The sequence below is a fragment of the Podarcis filfolensis genome (genome assembly GCF_964270895.1).
Source record: "Podarcis filfolensis genome assembly, chromosome: 6".
Classification (NCBI taxonomy): domain Eukaryota; kingdom Metazoa; phylum Chordata; class Lepidosauria; order Squamata; family Lacertidae; genus Podarcis; species Podarcis filfolensis.
The window spans coordinates 79,157,649-79,174,048 of NC_139609.1; positions in this window are offsets into that span (position 1 = coordinate 79,157,649).

Genomic DNA, 16,400 nt, shown 5'->3' on the forward strand with positions numbered 1-16,400 from the left:
ATGGATAGGTTTGATCTTCTTGCAGTCCATGAGTCTCCTCCAACACCATAATTCAAAAGCATCAATTCTTCGGCGATCAGCCTTCTTTATGGTCCAGCTCTCACTTCCATACATCACTGCTGGGAAAACCATAGCTTTAACTATACGGACCTTTGTTGGTAAGGTGATGTCTCTGCTATCTACCAATTTACATTCATAATCTACCAATTTACATTCATTTATATCAGTGTAACTGTCATGGCTCCCACAGAGAATCTTGGTTATTGCAGTTTGGCAGGAGTTCCATACGCTGAATGTTTTGCTTCCCAAACACACATTTTTGGGCACTGTGCAAGATCACGGGCCCCCCAAAAGCGCTTTTTCAGAGCAGGAGTGTGGCCGCTGAGATCTTGCATGAAAAAACACAATGTCCCATTTCTTTCTAGGGCACTTGGAAGGTACGGGTCATAGGATTTCTTTCTTAGGGATTTCCAGCTTCCCTCACTTGCAGACCCCAGGATTCTTTGCGTAAAGGGGAGTGACTAGCAAACCTCTCTGTGCTCCAGATTTATCATTTCATACACTTCTGTCTTGCTTTTCAACCCTTTCTGCATGTTCAATTAATGTGTGTAGACATGTGTACTGTGGCTTCACAGCAGGATCTAGACACAACTTGCATTTGCACTAAAAAGAGCCCCCCTTTAAATACAGCTGTTACCATCCTGGCTGAGGCATATGGAAATTATAGCCCCAAATACCTGAAGGGTACCAGGTTGGGGATGGCTGGTTTAGTTTGTGAGTCTTCTGACACGTACTACATCATCATCACCAGGAAAAGAAGAATACATAAATATCTCTAATTTTAGGAAAACTGGAACATTGCTTCAAGTTTTATTGCATGTAAAGCTCAGAAATATAAATGCATTAATAGCAATATTATGTAACATAAAGCCTTTCTGTGTTTATGTTTTACACAAGAGAAGAACCTTTGGGGAAGGAAGGAGTTGCCCGGAATAAGAACCTCTGATTTTATTTTATTTGTTTCACAAACAAAAAGGAGAAATACCTGCAGCAAAAGAAATGGCGATTCAGAGCTTTGTGCTAGCTATTTTCCTTAATTTGTTATGCACAGCCAGATCTGCTTGTTGCATACAGACTTCGCATGTGATTTTGATCACTCTCACCTGTGATAGATTTTAAGCCGGGGGTGAGGAAAATGGGACAACATCAGTACTGTCAGGGCGGTTGGCATTTCCCCCGGTTTTGTAAGTAAGTCCACCTGCCAGGCTGTGATTGATGGAACCATCTGGATCTGCCTCACAATGGAGCAGGAATGCAAAATCTGCACAGTGCAAGCAGATAGTCAGCAGCCATTTGCTGCAGAGCCGATTCTGGATCCAGAGTTGCCGTGTCTTTTGCTGAAAGTCACCTTAAACATGAATTCTCTTCCCTCATCTCATGCTACTCCAAACATCTCAAAACGCAGGCTGTCATGCCATTAATGGCTTGCTTGAGTGGCAGAAGGGAGGCTGTTAAAAAGAGGAAAATGAAGGCCACATTTTTAATCTTCTAATGTGGGCACTCTTAAAATCTTCTCCCATGTTCTTTTGTGTTTTGAATTAATGCGTGCGCATGTCACGGGGCAGCCTCTGCACACAACTTGCTCTTGCCTGATCAGATCTGAAGAAATCCCCCCAGAAAGACCAGAAAGATCAGGATAGTGCTGTGCCTAAAGTATTTCACCTACCACTCTGCATTCTTTTATCTGGCCTGAATTTTCCAACATTCACAAGTGTGGAGGGGTCACAGCTGCTGATGCTTCCCCCGATTTACATGTGTTTACTTGAAGGTCTGTATAGAACAGAGGCGGCTAGCCTGTGACCCTCCTGATGTTGCTAGACTTCCACTTTAATCAGCCTTAGCTGGCATGGCCAATGGGCCATGGATGATGGGAGCTGTAGTTCAATAACATATTGGTGTAGGGTCTGTGTGCATACAACTGTATGAGTGTAGGGCTCCTACAACATGCATCTTTGGGCTTCTTGATCATGTGGAAAGAGTCCTCTATATGTGAACAACTGTACACACATAGGCAGGATGCAGCTACTACCAAGACCTTGCCTCTTCCCATGCATGAACTATTCAGATTGGTTGTCTAAAAAGGGCTAGGTGGCCAGGGTGCCGGGTCTCTCTCTCTCTCTCTCTCTCTCTCTCTCTCTCTCTCTCTCTCTCTCTCTGTGTGTGTGTGTGTCTGTGTGTGTGCGCGCGCATCCAGCTAAAAGCAGAGGGTCACGGGTGGCGCTGTGGTCTAAACCACTGAGCCTCTTGGACTTGCTGATCGGAAGGTTGGCGGTTTGAATCCCCGCAATGGGGTGAGCTCCCATTGCTCTGTCCCAGCTCCTGCCAACCTAGCAGTTCAAAAGCACACCAGTGTGAGTAGATAAATAGATACCACTCCGGCAGGAAGGCAAACGGTGTTTCCTTGCACTCTGGTTTCCGTCATGCTGTTCTGTTGCACCAGAAGCGGTATAGTCATGCTGGCCACCTGACCCAGAAAGCTGTCTGTGGACAAACGCCGGCTCCCTCGGCCTGAAAGCGAGATGAGCACCACAACCCCATAGTCGCCTTTGACTGGACTTAACTGTCCAGGGGTCCTTTACCTCTACCTTTAAAAGAAGAGTGCCAGGGTGCTTGGAGTGCACAGCAACCTTTCTCCTATTTCTCAGCTCCTTTCTCTGAGTGTGCAGAAGAGGGGAAACTGCACTTAGCTTTACTTGTATGATAGGAAATGTCAAGGTACAGGTGCACTATCCTCATCTGCGGAAAAATACGCTTTGGTTTTAGAAGACAATGCAGCCACAAGGGGCATGCATCAGCAGTTGCAGACTGTCTGCAGCACTGTTCATCTTGCTGGGTTGCCAAGCTTTCGCCATTGAAGTATGCATGCAAATGAAGTCTAATGAACGTAGAAGAAGTCTATGCAAGCAGAAAAATCATTAAGGGGCAGTGGTCTTGTTCTCTACCTGAGTTTTTGGCAACAACAAGTTTTTGCAGAGTGGCCTGGTTTCCCCAGATTCTCTGCATAGTTGTCAACTTACAGATTTGAAAATAAAGGACCAGCAGCCTCGAAAATAACGGATCAGCAGCGAAAACCACCGTCACCTCTCCGCTGGGAAGCGCTGAGCAAAGGCGAGTCCCCAGGCAACGCGGCCGATTTGATCAGCACAAGGCATGCAAGCTCACCCCCCCAGTCGTTCTTAGGCTCCTTATTGGGTGAGCAACACAGCCAAGCAACACAGTTGGAGCCTCCCTTCTCCCTGGCCGGTAGGGAGGGAGGGAGAGGAGCTGCTTCCTTTGAAACCCGGGAAATTTAAGGGACATCATCAATAAGGGACAGCAGTGGGACACGGCGCTGGGATAAGGGACTTTCCCGCCAAATAAGGGACGGTCGACAGCTATGATTCTCTGCTCCTTTCCCCAGATTCTCTGCTCCTCCCATCAACAGCTTACCTGACTGTAGAATTCCTTCCTGCTCTTCCCTAGAATTCAAAGCAACAAATGAATGGAGTTTATATTTGTGTGAATACAAATTTGGGGAAGGGCTAAGTGTAAGAGCATCTGTTTTGAATGTAAGAGCATCTGTTTTGCATGCAGAAGGCCCCATGTTCAGTCCTGGCATCTCCAGGGAGGGTTGTAAATACCCCAGAGCCTGGAATCCTGGAGAGCCATTACCAGTGAGTATGGACAATACTGGACTAGGTGGACCAAAGGTCTGTTGGGCATAAGGCAGATTCCTGTGTTTATATGAACGTATTGTGTATGTTTATCTGAATGGGGTTTGTGAGGGGTGGGTGGGTGAGTCGGAGAGAGACACACAGAGACACACACACATACAGAGATTGGATATTGTGTGAAGTGCATAAATGGAGCTGAAGCGTGATTAGGGTAACTTGTGGGGCGTATGTAAAAAGATACTATACTCCAATTAAAAAATGCATGATCACAGAAAAAGTGGCACTCTTCTTGCACGGAAAAAAAGAGAAATGCGTGCTTTGCAAGTTTGCATTTAAAAGCATAATTCTTTTTTCCCATTGTGTAATGTTCTTGTAATCTCTGAAAATAGTGAGCTCTTAATCTTCAGGACGTTCTTTTATTAATACTTATATGATCCATTTAGTTTCATTTAGTGCTGGTTTCTACTAATGTCTAATTAATGTGCCATTCTTTAGAGAAAAAAATTACAGTAAGCTTCCAGCTGTCACCCTAGCGGAATAATTTTCTCCCATCCTACACTACAGTCCTCGTCGTTTACTTCCCCCCTTGATCTCTCAGTGTTTTTGTGCCAGGTGCTGTGCAGGGGAAAGAAACTACAAAACAGTCTAATAGCAAGCTCTAGCAGCTAACCAGCGGGAGGAGAGAAATACTGTTCAGGTCCAAAGCTTTGAATTATAGTTGTCCACAGGTGCCTCAAATGTATTTTTTTGCTGCTGCAGTTGAAGCAACTCAGGAGAAACAAATTTGCAAAACCCCATAGGTCAGTCTTTGCCAACCTGGTGCCCTCCAAATGGTCAAGGTTGATGGGAGTTGTGTTCCAAAATATTGAGAGGGCATCGGGTTGGCAAAAGCTGCTATAGGCTAAAGAAAGCAGAATACATTGCCCTCAGTTCAACCCAGGCAAAACTTAGGCTATGTAAAAGTGCTTTGGAAAATCATTCTTAATAGCATATTAAGTTATTTTTAATGTTATAATCACATAGAAGTAGAGTTGTGTATGATTAAGAGGGGAAAAGACGAATGATTATTTTTAAAAATACCTGCTCCACATTTTCATCCCTATAATCCCATGAGCCAGATATCTAATTATACCTCCTAGGACAACAAGAAAATGTTCTTCTCTAAAGCTTGACAACTCTTGTTCATGACACTGGTGTACAAATGGTTATTGCTCTCCCATCCAAATTTTACTGTTCCTGCCCTTGATAAGGATTTCCTAAGTGCTTCACAAAACAGGGAGGTGGGGGAGATTGCATGGCACAAAACCATTTCCTCTGTAGATTGCAGAGTGTTTGCATATTCCGAGATGACATTTGGAGCTCAATGCAGCATAACTAATGAGCTGCTCAAAATTGGCTGTAAATAAGAGGTGCTGGAGCAGGCATTGCGAAGTTGATTTGGAACAGGTAGTGTGCCTCCATTTCTTTCACCACCTCTGTTGTTTTACTGTCAAGGCAAATGCATATTAAGTAGGATTTCAATCCCATAAAACAAACAAGCTAAAGCGACAGAGATGGGACGGAATACATGTGTGGCATTTGCATTAATTAGCTTATCGTAGGTAAACGGCCCAATGTTCGTAATGTTTCCCTTGGATTCTAAAGCAAATGGACTGCGTGATAAATTTCTTGCTCAATGGTCTTTACTTCTGCAAATGCCAGAGGTGATTAAAGACATTAATTTCACATTGGAAGAGCTGGGCTCATTTTGGCTTTGCAGTGGAATGTTTGCTGCTATGGATTCTAATCCATTTGGCATGCCCATTCTGAGTGACATCCCAAGCAGAAAAGTCCTATAACTTCATTGGAATCATTAATGAGAAAGAATAAGCACTGTTTGCTCAAAAGAGCAGAGCAGGAATAAACTTACAAAGAGATTTAAAAAAACAAAACAAAACAGGCATGTACTACACACCATTGTCCAAAATCCAAAATGTGTTTTCTTTTGTTTTTGTCCAGGTTTTCTGGCTCAGTGGTGGATTCCATATAACTCCTTTAGAGTCTGTTATTTTACATTCAAAATGAAGGGGGGCAGAATCAGAGGACAGGTTTGCGCTATGATAAAAGGACACTCATTTGTTTCAGTGACGGCATCTATTTATGCATAAAAACTCTGTAGCTTCTTAAGATCTGGTAACAGGATCTTTTGAAAGTTCCAAACTGCAGTCACATAACACAGGATGAAATATGTGACATCTGGGTTGTGAAATCTGGCTCACTAGGAAACATCATGACAACCCCAGCTTTCATCTGAAAGAAAAGTAAGGAACCTTTGAGACTGGGACATTCCCTAGCAAGCTACTGGCCTCAGAATCTTCTTCAGGGGCAAGAATGTGTGGCAATGTCTTCTACTATTGTCATATATATTATGAGACCACTGGATAGGCTAGACTTGGTATAATATTAGGAGCTTGAACTTTGCTTGGTCAAACTTTGCTTGGTCTAGTTTAAGCCACTAGGTGCAGGGACCCTGAACTCAAGAGCATATCCTCTAGGCTAGCCTTCAGCATACTAGCTTCCTTCCAGATTTTCTGGACCATCCGCCCCTCCCAGAACATCTGGTTCTGGCTAGGGCTGAAGGGAATTGTAGACCCAAACATCTGGGGGGAGCCAGGTTCCCAAAGGCTGGCTTAGGACTATGCTTGCCTAAGTGTATGCAAGTTCTCGTTCACTATAGCAGTGCCAAATAAAACACCATGGAAACCCAAATATTTGTTAAGAAAGGGGACCTATTTTATCACTGGTAATGCTATTTGGAACCCACCTACCAGTACTATGCACTGATGCCAGATGGTGCCATTGTTGTGCCCTCCAGATGTTGCAGCAAAACTCCTGTCATCCCTGATCATTGGCCACAACGACTGAGTCTGATGGAGCCTGTATGTCAACAATATCTGGAGAGTGACAATATCTGGAGAGTGCCCTGCACTAAGCCAAAGGTCGCCCTCATTAGTCGCATGGTACTCCAATCATCCAAAGCCAAAGGTCTGGCCACTCATCACAACTACCGAAAACGACTTATTGATTGAAGTTATATGCACGCTGAGAGTGCATAGTGAAGGGCAGGCCTGCATGCAGTTAAGTAACTTTGCCTTGAGCCTTGGGTTGCACGAAGCCGCTGTATCATGTGCTAACGCAAACTACCTTCCGTAGGGCTATACCGCTGAAAAATACTGTAAGGAACCACCAGGGCCGTCTTAAGCATATCCGGCGCTGTGGTGCAAAGATCCCTCCGGCGCCACCGCCACCCATTTCCCAGAGTTGTCGACCTTTTGGCTGGCAGGGTGGCATGATGCGGGCCCAGGACTCCTGTGATGCAGGGGGCAATAACCAGAGGCGTAGTAAGGTCAGGTGCAGGGCTGTCTTAAGCATAGCCAGCGCCGGGGTACAATGATCCCTCCGGCACCGCCCCCCCCCATTTCCCACATCATACACATAGCTGTCAACTGTCCCTTATTTGGCAGGAAACTCCCTTATCCCAGCGCCGTGTCCCGCTGCTGTCCCTTATTGATGATGTCCCTTAAATTTCCCAGGTTTCAAAGGAAGCAGCTCCTCTCCCTCCCTCCCTCCCAGCCAGGGAGGAGGGAGGATCCAACTGTATTGCTTGGCTGCGTTGCTCACCCAATACGAAGTCTAAGAACAACGGGGGTGGGGCTTGCATGCCTTGTGCCAATCAAATTTAGTTCACCAACACAGGAGCCAGATATATGGAGAAACGTGACTCAAAGAAGTAGGAGGCCCAGGGTTCGCTCTGATTGTTTAGAAATACACAATCGCTTTGAGGTCCTCTCCCCTAGCATGGAAGACGAAGAGCAGACTCCATTTGAGGATCTCTCCCTCATTACAGTCGATCAGGTATATGAAGACGAGCAGCAAAGTCAGCCCTCAGGGAATGTGCAGGCGACCTTGGAACGGACAGCTCACGGAAGAACCCCGACCAGACCTAAGAGGAGGCGTGTAGTGGTGATAGGGGATTCCCTACTGAGGGGAACAGAAGCAGTTATCTGTGGGCCTGACAAGATGTCTCGGGAAGTGTGCTGTCTCCCTGGGGCTAAGATCCAAGATGTAACTGAACGACTGCAAGGAATCATAAAACCCACTGACAAATACCCCTTCCTTTTGGTTCATGTGGGAACCAATGACACTGCAAGCAATAGCCTCCAGAAGATCAAAAGAGATTACGAGGCTCTGGGCAGGAAATTGAAGCAATTAAATGCACAAATTGTCATCTCATCTGTCCTCCCAGTTGAACGACGTGGCCCAGGGAGAGAGGGAAAAATAGTGGAAGTGAACAACTGGCTTCGCAAATGGTGTAAACAGGAACGGTTTGGATTCTTAGATCACGGAATGCAGTTTCTTGAAGATGGACTTCTGGCAAGCGATGGGCTGCACCTCACAACGGTTGGGAGGAATGTTTTTGCAAAAAATCTCAGAAACCTCATCAGGAGGGCTTTAAACTGACTAATGTGGGGGAGGGAGACAGTGGTCCTGAAGGTAGGAGTCTATCAATTGATGAAGATGATCATCCAAATGTCATAGACCGAATGGAGCAAACAGCACGCAGACCTAGTGGTGGGAGGAAAAAATCCTTAAATAAGAGACACGGGGGAATGATTAATGGACTTCAATGTCTGTACACTAATGCGCAAAGCATGGGAAATAAACAAGATGAGCTTGAGCTCTTGGTGCAGCAAACTAAATATGACATAATAGGAATCACTGAAACCTGGTGGGATAAGTCCCACGATTGGAATGTAATAATGGAGGGATACAATCTATTTCAGAAAAACAGACCAGACAAGAAAGGAGGAGGAGTGGCGTTATATGTCAGGGATGTGTATACCTGTGAAGAGATCCAAGATTTAGAACCTCAAAGCCAAAGTGAGAGCATTTGGGTCAAAATTAAGGGAGAGAAGAATAACAGTGACCTCATTGTGGGAGTTTACTATAGATCCCCAAGCCAAACGGAGGACATAGATGATGCCTTCCTGGAACAGATGGCCAAGCATGCAAAAGGAAGGGAGATAGTAGTAATGGGGGACTTCAATTACCCGGATATTTGTTGGATGTCAAACTCAGCCAAGAGCATAAGGTCAAACAGATTCCTCACTGGCCTTGCAGACAACTTCATTGTCCAGAAAGTGGAAGAAGCAACAAGAGGAACAGCCATTTTAGATCTGTTCCTAACCAATGTTGATGACCTGGTTAGTGGGGTAGAAGTGGAAGGATCATTAGGCGCGAGTGATCATGCTCTTCTGAAGTTTACTATACAGCAGAAAGGAGCAGCCAAGCATACTAGGACACAATTTCTCGACTTTAAGAAAGCCGACTTCATAAAACTTAGGGAAGTGCTGGGTGAGATCCCATGGACAGTAATACTAAAAGGAAAGGGAGTTCATGATGGCTGGGAGTTTGTTAAGAGGGAGATAGTAAAAGCACAACTTCAGGCAATACCAATGAGACGGAAACATGGAAGGTGCCTAAAGAAGCCAGGGTGGCTATCTAAAGAACTTTTAACTGAGTTAAGATTAAAAAAGGATGTGTACAAAAAATGGAAAAGGGGGGAAACCACCAAAGAGGAATTCAAACAAATAGCCAGCACGTGTAGACACAAAGTCAGAAAAGCTAAAGCACAGAATGAACTCAGGCTTGCTAGAGAGGTTAAAAGCAACAAAAAAGGCTTTTATGGGTATGTTCGTAGCAAAAGGAAGAACAAAGAAACAGTGGGGTCACTCAGAGGAGAAGATGGTGAAATGCAAACAGGGGACACAGAAAGGGCTGAACTCCTCAATGCCTTCTTTGCCTCAGTCTTCTCCGATAAAGAAAACAATGCCCGACCTGAAGAATTTGGAGCAAATGATTCAGCAGAGGAAACACAGCCCAGAATAACTAAGGAGATAGTACAAGAATACTTGGCTAGTCTAGATGTATTCAAGTCTCCAGGGCCAGATGAACTGCATCCAAGAGTATTAAAAGAACTGGCAGATGTGATTTCAGAACCACTGGCAGTCATCTTTGAGAATTCCTGGAGAACAGGCGAAGTCCCGGCAGACTGGAGGAGGGCAAATGTTGTCCCTATTTTCAAAAAGGGGAAAAGAGAGGACCCAAATAATTACCGCCCAGTCAGTCTGACATCAATACCAGGGAAGATTCTGGAGCAGATCATTAAGCAAACAGTCTGTGAGCACCTAGAAAGGAATGCTGTGATCACCAATAGTCAGCATGGATTTCTGAAAAATAAGTCATGTCAGACGAACCTGATCTCGTTTTTTGACAGAATTACAAGCCTGGTAGATGAAGGGAACGCAGTGGATGTAGCCTACCTTGATTTCAGCAAGGCATTTGACAAGGTGCCCCATGATATTCTTGTAAAGAAGCTGGTAAAATGCGGTCTTGACTATGCTACCACTCAGTGGATTTGTAACTGGCTGACTGACCGAACCCAAAGGGTGCTCATCAATGGTTCCTCTTCATCCTGGAGAAGAGTGACTAGTGGGGTGCCACAGGGTTCTGTCTTGGGCCCGGTCTTATTCAACATCTTTATCAACGACTTGGATGATGGACTCAAGGGCATCCTGATCAAATTTGCAGATGACACCAAACTGGGAGGGGTGGCTAACACCCCAGAGGACAGGATCACACTTCAAAACGACCTTGACAGATTAGAGAACTGGGCCAAAACAAACAAGATGAATTTTAACAGGGAGAAATGTAAAGTATTGCACTTGGGCAAAAAAAATGAGAGGCACAAATACAAGATGGGTGACACCTGGCTTGAGAGCAGTACATGTGAAAAGGATCTAGGAGTCTTGGTTGACCACAAACTTGACATGAGCCAACAGTGTGACGCGGCAGCTAAAAAAGCCAATGCAATTCTGGGCTGCATCAATAGGAGTATAGCATCTAGATCAAGGGAAGTAATAGTGCCACTGTATTCTGCTCTGGTCAGACCTCACCTGGAGTACTGTGTCCAGTTCTGGGCACCACAGTTCAAGAAGGACACTGACAAACTGGAACGTGTCCAGAGGAGGGCAACCAAAATGGTCAAAGGCCTGGAAACGATGCCTTATGAGGAACGGCTAAGGGAGCTGGGCATGTTTAGCCTGGAGAAGAGGAGGTTAAGGGGTGATATGATAGCCATGTTCAAATATATAAAAGGATGTCACATAGAGGAGGGAGAAAGGTTGTTTTCTGCTGCTCCAGAGAAGCGGACACGGAGCAATGGTTCCAAACTACAAGAAAGAAGATTCCACCTAAACATTAGGAAGAACTTCCTGACAGTAAGAGCTGTTCGACAGTGGAATTTGCTGCCAAGGAGTGTGGTGGAGTCTCCTTCTTTGGAGGTCTTTAAGCAGAGGCTTGACAACCATATGTCAGGAGTGCTCTGATGGTGTTTCCTGCTTGGCAGGGGGTTGGACTCGATGGCCCTTGTGGTCTCTTCCAACTCTATGATTCTATGATTCTATGATTCTATGAAATCAGCCGTGTTGCCTGGGGACTCACCTTTGCTCAGCACTTCCCAGCGGAGAGGTGACGGTGGTTTTCCTTGCTGCATCCCCTTTGCCGGGTTGCTGCGCTGTGGGAACCACCGCTTGAGGCTTCGTTTGGCTGCTGGCTGGACTTTCTGCCTTTGGCTCGGAGGGGCTCAGAAGTTGAACATACCTGTGCCCAGAAAATCCCTTATTTTGGCTGCTGATCCCTTATTTCCGAGGCTGCTGGTCCCTTATTTTCAAATCTGTAAGTTGACAGCTATGATCATACATTCAACACACATTTAAAGCAGATGATTTCCCCTAGAGAATCCTAGAAACTGTAGCTTCCCATTCACTGAGCTATAGTTCCCAGGATTCTCTAGAGGAAGCCACGTGCTTTAAATGTGTGGTCTAGAACTGGTGTCAGCGGCTGAGCATCTGCTTCACATGTGGAAGGTCCCTGGTTCAGTCCCTGGCATCTCCAGGTATGCTGGGATAGGACTGTGTAAAAATCCCAGAGGGCTGTTGTCAGTCAGTGTAATAATAATAATAATAATAATAATAATAATAATAATAATAATAATAAAATTTATTCATACCCCGCCTTCCCCAGCCAAGGCCGGGCTCAGGGTGGCTAACACCCAATATAAAAACAAATTGATTGAAATGCAACTTAAAAACAAGATTAAAATGCAACATTAAAACATTAAAATACAGCCTCATTTCAAGGGAAACTCAAATCAAATCAACGTGTAGACACTATGGAGCTAGGTAGGCCAGTGATCCAACTCTGGTTAAGTTATCCTTCTATCAAAGTAATATTTCATTTCCTCAGGTCATGTGTTAAACTGGCATTGTGGAGGAGGTTGTCCTATATAACGGACAGGGGGAGGATTCTCCTTTATGGAAAAAAATAGGATTAAGCAAATAAGAGAGCCAGGGAAGTATAGCAGTTAAGAATGTTGGGCTAGGACCAATGACCCAGGGTCAAATCCCCACTCAGCCAAGAAGCTCATTGCATGACCTTGGACCAGCTGTTCTCTCTCAGCCTTGCCTTCCTACTCTCCCCTCCCCAGACTCTCCTCCTGGCGCCCTCCACAGCTTGGTGCCCTGGTTCACTGTGCCACTACGCCAAAGAGTAAAGATGCCCCTGGGAACCACAACACCGATGGAAATCCCTGCAAGGTTTGCAAGCCTTGCTTTGTTCATCAGCACACAACAGCCAGCAGGGCGTGGGGGAATCTGTCTCTTTCCTGCCGATATCACTTTCACGTACGTTCGCCTACGAGTCCAGTTTGTCCTGTTTTCCATACTAACGTGCAAATTATTTAACATCCACACAACAAATTCATTTTTAAATACATATTTGAAATGTGTGTGTGTTTTCTTTCTAAATATGGTACTTTTTGTGTCAAAATATTTGGGAAGCATGAGAATGGGTGGGCAACGCAAGAAGCAATCTTTTTAAGCAATGCTTAGAGACTAAAACGTCAAGTGGAATATAAACTGTTGAAAATAAATTAATAAAGAGACCTCACTGTTGCAGTTAATATGGCTTGCTTCTGAATAAATATGGTTAGGCTTGTACTGTAAGCTCAGTTTTCAACTACTTTCTACACTCATGCAAGGGGAACCCCTCCCCCTTACACACTCCATGCTGTCCCCAAATCTGCTCTGGAGGGTTGGGGAGAAAACTCAGAAAAGGTTTAGGATGGGTGTAGACCAGAGGAGGGGGAGAATGTTCTGTTGTGCAAGGAGAAATCCTTGGGCTGATGGAACATTCGCCTTAGCGCTATGTTGAGTATACCCCAAAATTCTAAACTGAGGGTGTATACCGTATTTTTCGCTCTATAAGACGCACCAGACCACAAGACGCACCTAGTTTTTGGAGGAGGAAAACAAGAAAAGAAATATTCTGAATCCCAGAAGCCAGAACAGCAAGAGGGATCACTGCGCAGCAAAAGCAGCGATCCCTCTTGCTGTTCTGGCTTCTGGGATAGCTGCGCAGCCTGCATTCGCTCCATAAGACACACACACATTTCCCCTTACTTTTTAGGAGGGAAAAAGTGAGTCTTATAGAGCAAAAAATACGGTAAGTGTGTGGATCAGTTCAGTTTATATCAGAGTTCAAGAAAACTGAATTGTCAAGCATCTCTTAACTTTAGCCCACCTTCTGCTTTAGACTACAATAACATTGGTACCTTTCTACGTATTTTCATTTGTCATGCTTGTATTTGGGACAATGAAAGTTTGCTAGTTATGATGGTACATTTAAAGTGATACTTGGGTGGCCTAGGTAACCCACAATTCAGAATATGACCGTATTTAGTCAATTAAGCCCAGCTTCATGGATCACTGCCTTGCCATGGCGAAGGGGCTTGAATAACTCAGAGAAGCTATGAACTATGCCGAGCAGGGCACCCAAGATGAACAGGTCATAGTGGAGAGTTTTGACCAAACGTGATCCACCTGGAGGAGGAACCGGCAAGCCACTCCAGTATCTCTGCCAAGAAAACTCCATGGACAAAGACAACAGGCATATAAAAGTTATGACGCTGGAAGATGAGCCCCTCAGGTTAGAAGGTGTCCAACATGCTACTGGGGAAGAGCGGAGGACAAGTACAAGTAGATCCAGAGCTGATGAAGCGGCTGGGCCAAAGCCGAAAGGACGCTCAGTTGCGGATATGCCTGGAAGCGAAAGGAAAGTCCAATGCTGTAAAGAAAAATATTGCATAGGAACCTGGAATGTAAGAACCATGAACCTGGGTAAGTTGGATGTGGTCAAAAATGAGATGGCAAGAATAAATATTGACATCCTGGGCATCAGTGAACTAAAATGGATGGGAATGGGCGAATTCAGTTCGGATGACTATCATATCTACTACTGTGGGCAAGAAACCCGTAAAAGAAATGGAGTGGCCCTCATAGTCAACAAAAGAGTGGCGAAAGCTGTACTGGGATGCAATCTCAAAAATGATAGAATGATCTCGATACGAATCCAAGGCAGACCTTTTAACATCACAGTAATCCAAGTTTATGCACCAACTACTGGTGCTGAAGAAACTGAAATTGACCAGTTCTATGAAGACTTACAACACCTTATAGAAGTGACACCAAAGAAGGATGTTCTTCTCATTATAGGGGACTGGAATGCTAAAGTAGGGAATCAAGAGATAAAAGGAACAACTGGCAAGTTTGGCCTTGGAGATCAAAACGAAGCAGGGCAAAGGCTAATAGAGTTCTGTCAAGAGAACAAGCTGGTCATCACAAACACGCTTTTCCAGCAACACAAGATACGACTCTACACATGGACATCACCAGATGGGCAACATCAAAATCAGATTGATTATATTCTCTGCAGCCAAAGATGGAGAAGCTCTATACAGTCAGCAAAAACAAGACCTGGTGCTGACTGTGGCTCAGATCATCAGCTTCTTATAGCAAAATTCAAGCTTAAACTGAAGAAAGTAGGAAAAACCTCTGGGCCGGTAAGATACAATCTAAACCAAATCCCTTATGAATACACAGTGGAAGTGAGGAACAGGTTTAAGGATTAAGATTTGCTGGACAGAGTGCCTGAAGAACTATGGGTGGAGGCTCGCAGCATTATACAGGAGGCAGCAGCTAAAACCATCCCAATGAAAAAGAAATGCAAGAAAGCAAAGTGGCTGTCCAACGAGGCCTTACAAATAGCGGGGGAGAGAAGGCAAGCAAAATGCGAGGGAGATAGTGAAAGATACAGGAAATTGAATGCAGATTTCCAAAGAATAGCAAGGAGAGACAAGAAGGCCTTCTTAAACGAGCAATGCAAAGAAATAGAGGAAAACAACAGAATGGGAAGAACCAGAGATCTGTTCAAGAAAATCGGAAATATGAAAGGAACATTTTGTACAAAGATTACCATAATAAAGGACAAAAGTGGTAAGGACCTAACAGAAGCAGAAGACATCAAGAAGAGGTGGCAAGAATACACAGAGGAATTATACCAGAAAGATATGGATGTCTCGTACACCCCAGGTAGTGTGGTTACTGACCTTGAGCCAGACATCCTGGAGAGTGAAGTCAAATGGGCCTTAGAAAGCACTGCAAATAACAAGGCCAGTGGAAGTGATGGTATTCCAGCTGAACTATTTAAAATTGTAAAAGATGATGCTGTTAAGGTGCTACACTCAATATGCCAGCAAGTTTGGAAAACTCAGCAGTGGCCAGAGGATTGGAGAAGATCAGTCTACATCCCAATCCCAAAGAAGTGCAGTGCCAAAGAATGCTCCAACTACCGCACAATTGCACTCATTTCACACGTTAGCAAGGTTATGCTTAAAATTCTACAAGGAAGGCTCAAGCAGTACGTGGACCGAGAACTCCCAGAAGTGCAAGCTGGATTTCGAAGAGGCAGAGGAACCAGAGACCAAATTGCAAACATGCGCTGGATTATGGAGAAAGCTAGAGAGTTCCAGAAAGACATCTACTTCTGCTTCATTGACTATGCAAAAGCCTTTGACTGTGTCGACCACAGCAAACTATGGCAAGTTCTTAAAGAAATGGGAGTGCCTGATCACCTCATCTGTCTCCTAAGAAATCTCTATGTGGGACAAGAAGCTACAGTTAGAACTGGATATGGAACAACGGATTGGTTCAAAATTGGGAAAGGAGTACGACAAGGCTGTATATTGTCTCCCTTCTTATTTAACTTATATGCAGAATTCATCATGCGAAAGGCTAGGCTGGATGAATCTGAAGCCGGAATTAAGATAGCCGGAAGAAATATCAACAACCTCAGATATGCAGATGACACAACCTTGATGGCAGAAAGTGAGGAGGAATTAAAGAACCTTTTATTGAGGGTGAAAGAGGAGAGCGCAAAATATGGTCTGAAGCTCAACATCAAAAAAACGAAGATCATGGCCACTGGTCCCATCACCTCCTGGCAAATAGAAGGGGAAGAAATGGAGGCAGTAAGAGATTTTACTTTCTTGGGCTCCATGATCACTGCAGATGGTGACAGCAGTCACGAAATTAAAGGACGCCTGCTCCTTGGGAGAAAGGCGATGGCAAACCTAGACAACATCTTAAAAAGCAGAGACATCACCTTGCCAACAAAGGTCCGTATAGTAAAAGCTATGGTTTTCCCAGTAGTGATGTATGGAAGTGAGAGCTGGACCATAAAGAAGGCTGA